This window comes from Podarcis tiliguerta, assembly GCF_965153285.1.
Source record: "Podarcis tiliguerta genome assembly, chromosome: 5".
Lineage (NCBI taxonomy): Eukaryota > Metazoa > Chordata > Lepidosauria > Squamata > Lacertidae > Podarcis > Podarcis tiliguerta.
Genome location: NC_139538.1, coordinates 6,931,074 through 6,943,632, shown reverse-complemented (window position 1 = coordinate 6,943,632; position 12,559 = coordinate 6,931,074). Strand labels below are relative to the sequence as shown.

General features: G+C 42.0%; 1 protein-coding gene across 10 annotated transcripts in view; it reads right to left on the bottom strand.

Moving 5' to 3' along the window:
* Positions 1–12,559, bottom strand: part of VWA5B2 (von Willebrand factor A domain containing 5B2) — a 115,439-nt gene that overhangs the window by 34,751 nt on the left and 68,129 nt on the right. For 2 of the 10 annotated variants that reach the window (XM_083441867.1, XM_083441870.1), the window contains exon 1: positions 4,462–5,045. The exons of 6 other annotated variants lie outside the window; for them this stretch is intronic. The gene's annotated coding sequence lies outside the window, so the exon portion shown is untranslated. Of the gene's footprint in view, positions 1–4,461; positions 5,046–12,559 lie in introns of those variants that run through there. 2 more of the 10 variants (XM_083441874.1, XM_083441873.1) reach the window with 1 other exon arrangement.

Below are 12,559 nucleotides of genomic sequence, written 5' to 3'. Positions count from 1 at the left end.
GTAATACTAAAAGGAAAGGGAGTTCATGATGGCTGGGAGTTTGTTAAGAGGGAGATAGTAAAAGCACAACTTCAGGCAATACCAATGAGACGGAAACATGGAAGGTGCCTAAAGAAGCCAGGGTGGCTATCTAAAGAACTTTTAACTGAGTTAAGATTAAAAAAGGATGTGTACAAAAAATTGAAAAGGGGGGAAACCACCAAAGAGGAATTCAAACAAATAGCCAGCACGTGTAGACACAAAGTCAGAAAAGCTAAAGCACAGAATGAACTCAGGCTTGCTAGAGAGGTTAAAAGCAACAAAAAAGGCTTCTATGGGTATGTTCGTAGCAAAAGGAAGAACAAAGAAACAGTGGGGTCACTCAGAGGAGAAGATGGTGAAATGCAAACAGGGGACACAGAAAGGGCTGAACTCCTCAATACCTTCTTTGCCTCAGTCTTCTCTGATAAAGAAAACAATGCCCGACCTGAAGAATTTGGAGCAAATGATTCAGCAGAGAAAACACAGCCCAGAATAACTAAGGAGATAGTACAAGAATACTTGGCTAGTTTAGATGTATTCAAGTCTCCAGGGCCAGATGAACTGCATCCAAGAGTATTAAAAGAACTGGCAGATGTGATCTCAGAACCACTGGCAGTCATCTTTGAGAATTCCTGGAGAACAGGTGAAGTCCCGGCAGACTGGAGGAGGGCAAATGTTGTCCCTATTTTCAAAAAGGGGGAAAGAGAGGACCCAAATAATTACCGCCCAGTCAGTCTAACATCAATACCAGGGAAGATTCTGGAGCAGATCATTAAGCAAACAATCTGTGAGCACCTCGAAAGGAATGCTGTGATCACCAATAGTCAGCATGGATTTCTGAAAAATAAGTCATGTCAGACTAACCTGATCTCATTTTTTGACAGAATTACAAGCCTGGTAGATGAAGGGAACGCAGTGGATGTAGTCTACCTTGATTTCAGCAAGGCATTTGACAAGGTGCCCCATGATATTCTTGTAAAGAAGCTGGTAAAATGCGGTCTTGACTATGCTACCACTCAGTGGATTTGTAACTGGCTGACTGACCGGACCCAAAGGGTGCTCATCAATGGTTCCTCTTCATCCTGGAGAAGAGTGACTAGTGGGGTGCCACAGGGTTCTGTCTTGGGCCCGGTCTTATTCAACATCTTTATCAACGACTTGGATGATGGACTCAAGGGCATCCTGATCAAATTTGCAGATGACATCAAACTGGGAGGGGTGGCTAACACCCCAGAAGACAGGATCACACTTCAAAACGACCTTGACAGATTAGAGAACTGGGCCAAAACAAACAAGATGAATTTTAACAGGGAGAAATGTAAAGTATTGCACTTGGGCAAAAAAAATGAGAGGCACAAATACAAGATGGGTGACACCTGGCTTGAGAGCAGTACATGTGAAAAGGATCTAGGAGTCTTGGTTGACCACAAACTTAACATGAGCCAACAGTGTGACGCGGCAGCTAAAAAAGCCAATGCAATTCTGGGCTGCATCAATAGGAGTATAGCATCTAGATCAAGGGAAGTTATAGTGCCACTGTATTCTGCTCTGGTCAGACCTCACCTGGAGTACTGTGTCCAGTTCTGGGCACCACAGTTCAAGAAGGACACTGACAAACTAGAACGTGTACAGAGGAGGGCAACCAAAATGGTCAAAGGCCTGGAAACAATGCCTTATGAGGATCGGCTAAGGGAGCTGGGCATGTTTAGCCTGGAGAAGAGGAGGTTAAGGGGTGATATGATAGCCATGTTCAAATATATAAAAGGATGTCACATAGAGGAGGGAGAAAGGTTGTTTTCTGCTGCTCCAGAGAAGCGGACACGGAGCAATGGATACAAACTACAAGAAAGAAGATTCCACCTAAACATTAGGAAGAACTTCCTGACAGTAAGAGCTGTTCGACAGTGGAATTTGCTGCCAAGGAGTGTGGTGGAGTCTCCTTCTTTGGAGGTCTTTAAGCAGAGGCTTGACAACCATATGTCAGGAGTGCTCTGATGGTGTTTCCTGCTTGGCAGGGGGTTGGACTCGATGACCCTTGTGGTCTCTTCCAACTCTATGATTCTATGATTCTATGATTCTATGATTCTAGGACTTTGTTGTAGTGGCCCCACAGCCTGCCCTACACAGACATCATGACTGTTTAGTGGAGCCTTATCCTAGCGTGACATTGGCTCTTTCATCTCATCTACTGCTTGTGCTATTTGTTTTCATACATTTCTGAATCATTTTATAGCGCACTGACACATATCTTGGGTAAGAAACCTAGTTGTATTTGTGAACAAATAATAGTAATATGCATTGCATCCTTCCTCAAAGAAAGTGGTGGAGAACCTGTGGCCCTATAGAAGTCAACTCCCATCAGCCCCAGCTAACATGGCCAATGATCAAAGATGACTTTTGGGCTGGGGTATTGTTTAGGGGGTTTTGTTGAGGAGGGGTTGTTGCTGTTATTGATATTAGTTTGTTGTATCTTTATTTTAGATCATCTTATGATTTATGTGGAAGTTGTTCAATTTGATTGTATACTTTTTGATGTTTTACTTATTGTTTATGACTGCCTTTGTTATGGTTGTAATTAATTTTCATGCTGTATGCCGCTTTGAGCTTTTAACTTTGGAAAGGAGGCCTACAAATAAAATGATTGATTGATGATGGGAATTGTAGTCCAGCAAATGCCACAGGTTCTCCAACCCTGCTCCAAGGAGTTGATCACAGCATGCATAGGATACCAGGCAGCTTCCCATCTACTGCTAACCAGATCTACTTCTGCTTAGCTGCAGAAGCCTAACACACAGAATCATGGAGTTCAAAGGGACCATGACATGTTCAGACCATTCTCTTTGCTGCAAATGTTTAAACTTTCATAAACCACCACCTACCCAAGACAAGACAAAAGCAGAAGCATGGACAGTAGAGGTTAGTACCTGCAGGCAAACCTGGAGAAGTTGTGAAAAGCTCACAGAGATGTGACAAACATTCTCACCCAACTTCCTGGTAGCTGAAAGCTGGAGCAGAGTGAGAAATAATGAGCCAACAGAGCAAACTGAATGGAGTTGCATTTTCAGGACTGGACTATAAGGACATTATTCTAAATAGGATTATCTGAGACACTTCACTAGCTGTCCGGAGACTGCCCTTATTACACTAAGCTACCCCCTCTCATGTCACACCCCTTCCCACAACTTCTGAGGTTATGCCAACTGAATTATTACACGCACTCTTGAGATCCTCTCTCCGGTCCAGGACAAGAGGTCTAAAATGGGAAAACAGATTACTGGTGCCAATGACATAAATAATTATAATAGGTATTAAGATGAGCCTCCTGCTGGAGCCTCCATCTTCACTGCCTACAGTAGTCTTAGTCTTGCCATGCAGACAAGAAATTTAAATTTTGATCTAGAACCCACAAACCCAATGAAATGCCCAAACTCACTCTGGGCTGTGATGCTATGAGAATGCTGGTTAATATCTTGTAAACTGTTGTTCTGTGACAAATTTTTCATTGATTGAAATGTTTTTACTGTATGCTACTGTTTTGGTCAATTGTATTTTATACTTTTACTGTTTTGTTTTTATGGCAAACCATCTAGAGTGGGCTTCTTTGTCTTGAAAAGAAATATATTAAATAAAATAGACAAAAGTTCAGAGAATGAAATAAAGGAGAGACTCCTTTCACTCACCTTCTTGGAGCAATTTGATAGACGCTCACCTGGGAGTTCCCTCTACTAAGACTACAATGTATTTGATCACATGAAAAATTCAGCCTAATATATCAGTTGTCCCCAAAACTGGGAAAACCCCTATAGTCAAGTGAAACCTCCAATCCAATAGCTTGCGGGGGGTGTGAGACCTCCAGCACTCCTTACCCCTATTTCTTTTCAAAAACGGTGGAGCAGAATTAAAACTAAACCAGTCCTGTTTGCCCCCAGGTGAATACTTTTAACAACAGAGGGTTGGGAACATTTGCTAATATACCATGATGAGTTACAGTAAATAATTAATATGATACATGTTCAATACATAAGTGCAGGTCTGTTAGTGATGCAGCAGGAGCAGGAGCAGCTGTCAAGACAGCTGAAAGGTTTGGTGTGCCATGTTCTGTTTGCTCCCTTTCACATTCACAAAATGTGGGTCACATACCTGCAATATGGGTTTCTCGGTCATCAAGACAAATAAGCAAGATCTGCTTTATAACAAAGCAAAAGATTTTGTCCATTTGTTCATTTAAGAGAAAATATGGGAAACAGTAGCAAGCTAAAGTTATTCCTTGCTCAGGGATTGGCTGGGCACATCTTATACTCAAGGGGTGCCTGCCCCCCCCTAAAGAGCCAGGGTCCCATACAGTCACTGCCTCCAATGCTACTCAGCCTCACCCAAATCTCCCACTCTTTTCTTGCCCTACAAAGTTACCCAACACACAACTGAGCATTAAGGGCTTACCTGGAGAATGACACACCGCCTGCTGTTTTAACCAGCTTGGTTTGGAATGAATTAATAAGGATGAAAAATCAGCACATTTCTGGATGGGATCCTGGTATCCAGAGTTACCAGAAGCCTAGTTTTTCCAGCCTCTCAGTCTCTGTCTTCTCCCTTTCGAGAGGGAAACTGTCAGATTCCCTGTGCGATTGCTCACTCACACATACACACACCCTCTCTGCTGCAGACTCTCTCTAGTACTGGCTGCCTCAATGCCGTAGTGGCTACATCTCTACTTCCTCAGTGCCAGCCAGATGCAAGGAAACGAAGCAGCTCCAAGCCTGGCCTAATTAAAGGGCCAGGCGGTCTGCACTGCTCTGGCAGCACTGAGGAGAGAAAACAGCCAGTTCTGCAAGCTTTGTCTTTGCCTTGTTCTCTGGATTATAAAGTCTGCCTGTCAGAGGTAATGAACGGATAGGAAAGAGGGGCAACTTTATTAGAGAAAGGACACTAGGTATAGTCTATAATCATCTATATCAGGGGTCAGCAACCTTTTCCAGCCGTGGGCCGGTCCACCATCCCTCAGACCATGGGCTGGACTATAATTTGAAAATAAAAATAAAAAATGAACGAATTCCTATACCCCACAAATAACCCAGAGATGCATTTTAAATAAAAGGACACATTCTACTCATGTAAAAACATGCTGATTCCCGGACCTTCTGCAGGCCGTATTGAGAAGGTGATTGGGCCGCAACCGGCCCCCAGGCCTTAGGTTGCCTACTCCTGAGCTATATCTATATCTCATTTTGGACAAAGTAACTCCATCTCTTGCACCAAAGAAACACAAATCCTGCTATAGGATATATTGTTTACCATTACTAGAAGAATAGGATTTTAACAGAATGTTTTCCCAAGGATTGGAGTAGTGGAAGACAGAGAAGGAGGTGGTATCTGCTGTGGCACACTGGGATAATGACTTGTTTTAGTGCCTTCAACACACACTTTCAGACGTTTGTCCAAAACCATGAGGCCTAGAAATGTCATGAAAAGTTTCAAGAAGCTAGAATTCCCAAGCAAGCCCACAGATTCTATACTGAGTGTAGCACACAAACAATTCTGGGGTGCACCCTGGATGTGCCCAGTTATAATAGAGAATACTGGGTTAGATGGACAGAAAGTCTGGCCTGGGTCATTAGAGACCCACTGTGGAGAGATCTTTTATGTCACCTCAAACAATGTTTTTCAGTGGAAACAGTTTACACACTCGGGCCCAAACCAGACATGATGGGTTATCATTAACGCACCCCCCAATACCCTTATAAAAGCAGAAGGTATATTTGTTGGCATTCATCTGTCTCTGGAGACAATGGAAGAGCGTGCCTTTGGGGATAAAGTCAAACTGTTGGAGACTTACAGCACCTGCTGTGGCAGTATAGACTAATACAGCAGAGACATATTTTATTGCAGGTGGAGCAGATGAAGGGGTCCGATTTTCCTGCTACAGGTGCACCATGGCATTTCTTCTCTGTATTCCTTCTGGTCCCTGCTGAGGATACACAAGCTGTCTGTCTGTCTCCAGGAACTGTGATTGTCTGCCAGGGATTCCCATATGGCGGGGTTAATGTTGCCAGCCTTCATGTCATGCTTGCAGACATATTTGTAACACAGAGTTGGTCTGCCAACAGGTCTTATCCTGAAGCCAGTACCTGCTGAGCACATCTTGGGGGATCCTACCACCTTCTATTCTGTGTACATGACCAAGTCAATTAAGCACAAATCCTCACCCCAACCTGTACCTCACCTTCAATACTCCAGGCACTTTTCTCACTTCTTGGTTCCAGTATTAGGAACTGTGGAAAGTGTCTAAAACAACAGATTGGTGGGAGGTAATGCATGGGAATGGATAAAAGTCCAGCACACTATTCTACACACTCCTGTTATTGTTAAAGTAAGGCATACCACAACTTCCTCATTTATATGAGAAGAAGGCAGGCACATTAAAAGAAACCCATGGCAACCACCATGTTCCATTTGACTCTCAGCTGCCTGTAATCAAGTGTAAAGAAATCGTGTGAATACATATGCCTGTGTGAACCACAGTATCGCTGCAGGGATACTTTAATAATAATAATAATTTTTATTTATACCCCGCCCTCCCCAGCCAAGGCCGGGCTCAGAGCGGCTTACAAGCAATAATAAAAACAAGTTGAATGATTACAACTTAAAAACAAAAGTAAAATACAACATGAAAATAATGTAACATTAAAATATTAAAATGTAGCCTCATCGCAGGAGGAGAAGGAAAAGAAAAAAGAAAGAGAGGGAGGGAGGGAATCAAATTGGCTCCAAGCCAAAGGCCAGGCGGAACAACTCTGTCTTACAGGCCCTGCGGAAAGAAATCAGATCCTGCAGGGCCCTGGTCTCATGAGGCAGAGCGTTCCACCAGGCCGGAGTCAGAGCTGAAAAGGCCCTGGCTCTGGTTGAAGCCAATCTAAGTTCCTTAGGGCCTGGGACCACTAGGGTGTTGTTATTTATGGACCTTGAGGCTCTCCGTGGGGCATACCAGGAGAGGCGGTCCCGTAGGTATGAGGGTCCTAGGCCGTGAGGTTTATTTATTACTTTGAGGTTGATGTAATAAACATGGTTTGATAAAGTACACATGGAAAGATTTCACCCTTTTGATTTATTCACAGTCTAACTACTAACCCATTGATCATGTAATGCAACAGAAGCATTTCTATTTTCTCCTTTCAGTAACTGGAAGGGCTTTATTTATTACATTTCTATACCACCTCTTTATGAAAGTCATGAGGCAGTGCATATCCTAAGAGACACAGTAATATGCAAAATAAATATTATTTAATATTAAATAAATATTATTAAATATTAACTAATATAATGTTGCATGTTGAATAATATGCAAAATAAATATTATTAAATATTAAAAACAGCAATGTGCAACTGCAACAGGCTGGAAAAATAAGAAATAAAACTGGAATTACACTGGAATTACTGAGGCTGCAATCTTATCTACAGTGACTTTGGGGTATGCATCACTGAACATTAGCTGCACCTCCCCTTTCTCCACACCCATCATGATGTTTCATCTTTAATTTACTTAGTTTCAGCCTGAGAGTTTTAGTCCATGGTATCAAAATCTAAAAACTGCTTCAAAGACATGTTTCAACTGTTGTTGTTTTTTAAGGTATTATTCTTGCACTCTTCAATTTTCTTAAACTAAGAGATTTTCCTAACTGGATATAATTTACTGCTCAGCAGGACTGCCCTGCTTGACCTGAAGCAAAGTTAGTCCAAATGACCCAAACTGAGTCCTGCTTTAGTTTCCTTCAGCCTTCCACAAGTCCCTCCAAAAGGAAGTACGAACGAACCACTTGCAGGCTGGACAGTTCCTTTGTGAATCATATTAACTGTTGTTTTTTCCTCACTGAGCAAGCTCCAAATTCCTTATTCTTATCTTGTACATTTGCCTGTTCTGAGATCCCAGCCTTCTTCCTGTTTGCCTATCCTGACTCCTTGGTACCGTGTCAACTGTTATCTGCCAGGAGAAAGTCCTAGTGCTGACTCTGAAAAGACTTGTCCAGCATATTTTTAAGCATATTTAGTCAGAGGTATTTCCCAATGGGATTTATTCCCTAGTAACTGTGTTTAGGATTGCATCCTTTAACTATATGTTTACATTCCAGCTTTGTCCTGGTTTTCCTCATAGGGTTCAGATTTGGTTTATAATGGCCCTGGTGACTGCCACCTGGTACTCTATACCGAAGGAGAACAAAGAACTCAGAAAATTCCATTGAAGGATCTACCCTTAGTAAATCCTGGTCAGGAATGAAGAAGGAAACAACTATTATTTAGTATCTGGAACATTTATTATTTGGATACCTAGAAATGGACTCAATGCCATCACATGCACTTAAGGGGCGGGGAATAAATAATTAACACCAAAATCTTTTTGATTTGAATTGCACAAAGGTGAACTATTCAGAAAGGTGTGGCTGGAACCTTTGCAATTTCTTGCTTGATGAAATAAAAGGCTGTTATTTCAGGATAACACACTTGCAATAACAACTTATACATTTTTTTTCAGAGCCTGTCATTGTTAGAGAATAGGGAGCAATTTCTGAACAATTTAAGCAGCTATTACTGTAACTACGTAATGGTGGTGTTTTATAACTATATAATTACTGGAAAATATAAATATCTTTCCTGATGGGTACAGCATAACAAGTTTCACAATATTTATGTTGTAAAATTCACTGATATAACTAGAATTTACTTAGAACTATAGCAGGAAAAAGAATAAACTGCAGAAGTCAACCCCCATTCCAATTCAACTGACAATTTAGTCTGATAAAACAGAAAGTCCTGTATTTACCCTACAATGTATTCCTGGGCAGCTCCCTGTGTGACTTTTGAAAAATGTTGTACCCTCTCATCAATTACACCTACCAAAGGATCCCCTTTTTATTTTATGGAGGCATGATGGGAAATGGCTTGCACTTTCCCCCTTACACAAAGTGAAGCACAAGGCCCCTTTACATCAAAGTGCAGGGATTGATTCCAGAGAACTGGTGTAGCAACACTAAAAGCATACCTCAGGGACATATAACCACAGCTGCGAGCAGTGAAGAAGTATCAGATTGCTTACTCATGAAAAGACACCTTCCTCAAGAGTAGGCTTCTGACTCTAGGCCTGTAGACACACACTGTGCTATTGTTATTCTATTGGCACCAGCACTCTCAAGGACCTCTGAAACGCCCAGAGGTTCTTCCTCAGGTATCAACCCAGAAGTCCTATCAAGGGGATCCTCAGCACTGGACTCAGGGGGCCCTGCCTGGTCCTTTAGGTCCTTCAGATGTGGGGTGTCTTGTTCCTCCTCTGAGGATTCCATGTCTGGCACCAGATCAGGACTAGACACACCACCACCTTGCCCAACCTGGCCCTCTGCTGCTGCTTCAGGACTACAATGACTTGCTGCCAAATAATTGCATTACCCACCTGTACAATTATGAATAAACAAATTAAAAAGATAAATCAATGTATCTTCAGCCTCCAGGACTCTGGGAGAACCACAGGTAAGTTGGGACCACAGCACTTGCCAACCTGTTAACTGCATTACATGATCAAGCAACTCATCCTCCTGATGAGAAAACTGTGCTGAGCATGGCTGAAGCAGCACTTTCCCTTTCAGCTGCATGCCTAAAGAATACGCATTTCGTCTGCATGCAGCCCTGCAGCACTTGCATCAATCTCATTAGAGAAGCCAACATTAGCAAGCAGCAGGACTCCCTTGCATTTGCTGTAGGGGTGTGACACACGGAGGAAACGATTGCACAAATGTTTCTTACGCCATGCTTTTATAAATGTAGTGAAGAAAAATACAGAAATTACATTGCTACATTCTGCTCCCCTGAACCTATACTGATATGCACTATAATATTTGTCCCTCCTTTGACCATTAATGTCAATGCATAATAATAATAATAATAATAATAATAATATAGTAGTATTTCTGCTTCAACAAGATGCACAGTCCCCATGCCCCCCCCCAAAGAATCCTGGGAACTGTTGTTTACCCTCCCTTCAGTTTCCAGCACCCTTAAACTATAGTTCCCTGAATTCTTTTTTTGGGGGGTGGGGTTGTTATTTATGTTTACCCAAAATCTTAAGTACTATATCATACTAACCAATTGGCCACTAAATACATGGTGTTTTCATGCAGTGTGTTTCATTGGGTGTGAATAGGCAGTCAATGCAGTTGCTCTTCCTGACCATGCCTCTGGCAGCACACAGGCTGCTGCTTTCTGCACTAGTTTGAGCCACAGGACCATCTTCAAGGGAATACAAAAGTACAGTGCACTGCAGTTGCCTAAACTGAAGGTTATTAGAATATAAGAGTACAGGGGTCAAGTCATTCTTGTCCAGAATAGGTCATAGCTGGTATACAAACTGTAGGTGGAAACTGGCATTCCAAGTCACCAAGGCCACCTGGGCCTCAAGTTAAAATTAATGGATCAAGATCTCCAAACTACACACCAGTTCCTTTCAGAGGTGTGCAATTCCACCTCCCAGACCTAAGAACCTGGCACCTCTGTTGTACTGAATTCAGTTTAAATTTGTAGACCCACATCCAGCCCATCACTGCTGGCAAGCTCAGTCCTAGCACCTGAACTGCTTCTCTTGATTCAGATGGTAGAGATAGAGCTGGGTTTCATTAGACACCTCACTCCACATATTCTGATGACAACTTCCAACAGCTTCATAGAGATGTTAAATAAGCATAAGAATCAGGATGAGCACCAGTGGAATTCCATAAGACAACTCCCATAGCAATAGCTTCCCATTGCTATTAGGACAACAGCATCTGAAACCAACTACAGTGGTACCTCGCAAGACGAATGCCTCGGAAGACGAAAAACTCGCAAGACGAAAGAGTTTTTCGTTTTCTGAGTTGCTTCGCAAGACGGATTTCCCTATGGGCTTGCTTCACAAGACGAAAACATCTTGCACCTTTATTTTAAAACCGCCAATGCATTCCTATGGGAAACTGTCAATACACAGTGGTGCTTCGCAAGACGAAAAAATTCACAAGACGAAAAAACTCGCAGAACGAATTAATTTCATCTTGCGAGGCACCACTGTATATGCAAATGGATTTACATTCTACTCATGGGGTTATTTGGCGGCTACTCTGAGTCCTTAAGCAAAATAACTGAATAATCTTTTAAACTAATGGGGGAAGTGATAAATGGGCAGAAATGTAGAGTGAGAAATATTCAGCGATGCTAAGATCTAATTTGAGCATTACATATTCTCTTAACGAAAAATAAGCCATGGGAGAAATATAGACAAAGAGTATTACAGTGGGTGTTATCTTATTCATCTCCCTCTGAGGATGAACAAATCAGAAGGGGATAATCACTAGCTCACCCCAGTACTGGATTCTTTTTCTTTCCAATCAATAACATTGAAGTGAGATGCCAACCTTCCCATCACAACCAGACCAAAGAATGGTATATGCTTATCTAACAGAACAGGGACGTGACCTCTAATATGTCAGGACATGGATCAACTCCATGGACTTTTAATTAGACAAAGTAAATCCTATGCAGATGGGTGCACACAGTTGTTATGAGGTTACCCTAGCAACTGTAACCTTGCCTTTGGGTAATAGAAAGCAGAAGGTGTAAACTGACAAGGCTCTGTTAATCTTCAGCCTACCTAAAGGGAATAAGGTGTTCTACGTGGATCACATAACTTCCTAGGCTGAAAGATTCAGAGATACTGCTTTTAGTACAAAATGACACTATTTATTGATTCTGTCTGCTATAAAACAGTCTTTACTTAATTCAGGTTTAAAAACGCATACTTCATGAGGTGGTTTTGCTCCCCTCCATAAATGAAGTCTAAAGAAAACCACACTAACAAGTTTTGAAAGCATGGCCATTATTTATTCTTAATTTGTAAAGTGAGCTGCGCAGAAAGAGGTTCTTCATCAGTTCTGACCCAGAATGGATTTCTTCACTTTTTCTGAGTTTCAATAATTTGTGAAAACTGGGTTGAAACAGATGCAGAAAAGTGTTATCAATGGCTACTAGTTGCAATGGCTATGATCTGCTGCCACCATTGGAGGCAGGAATGTTTCTGAGTACTAAATGCGGGAAACCACAGCAGTGGAGAGTGCTCTTCTGCATCAATCCTACTTGGTGGTTATCCAAAGGTATCTGGTTGGCTATTCTGAGATCAGGATGCTGGACTAGATGGGTGATTGGTCTGATCCAACAGGCTTTCCTCATACAGTGGTACCTCGCAAGACGAATGCCTCGGAAGACGAAAAACTCGCAAGATGAAAGAGTTTTTCGTTTTCTGAGTTGCTTCGCCAGACGGATTTCCCTATGGGCTTGCTTTGCAAGATGAAACGTTTTGCGCCTTTTTAAAAAAACCGCCAATGCATTCCTAAGGGAAACCGTCAATACACAGCAGTGCTTGGCAAGACGAAAAAATTCACAAGACGAAAAAACTCGCAGAATGAATTAATTTCGTCTTGCGAGGCACCACTGTATTCTTAAAATCATTTTTATGGATGACACTTTTCTAATA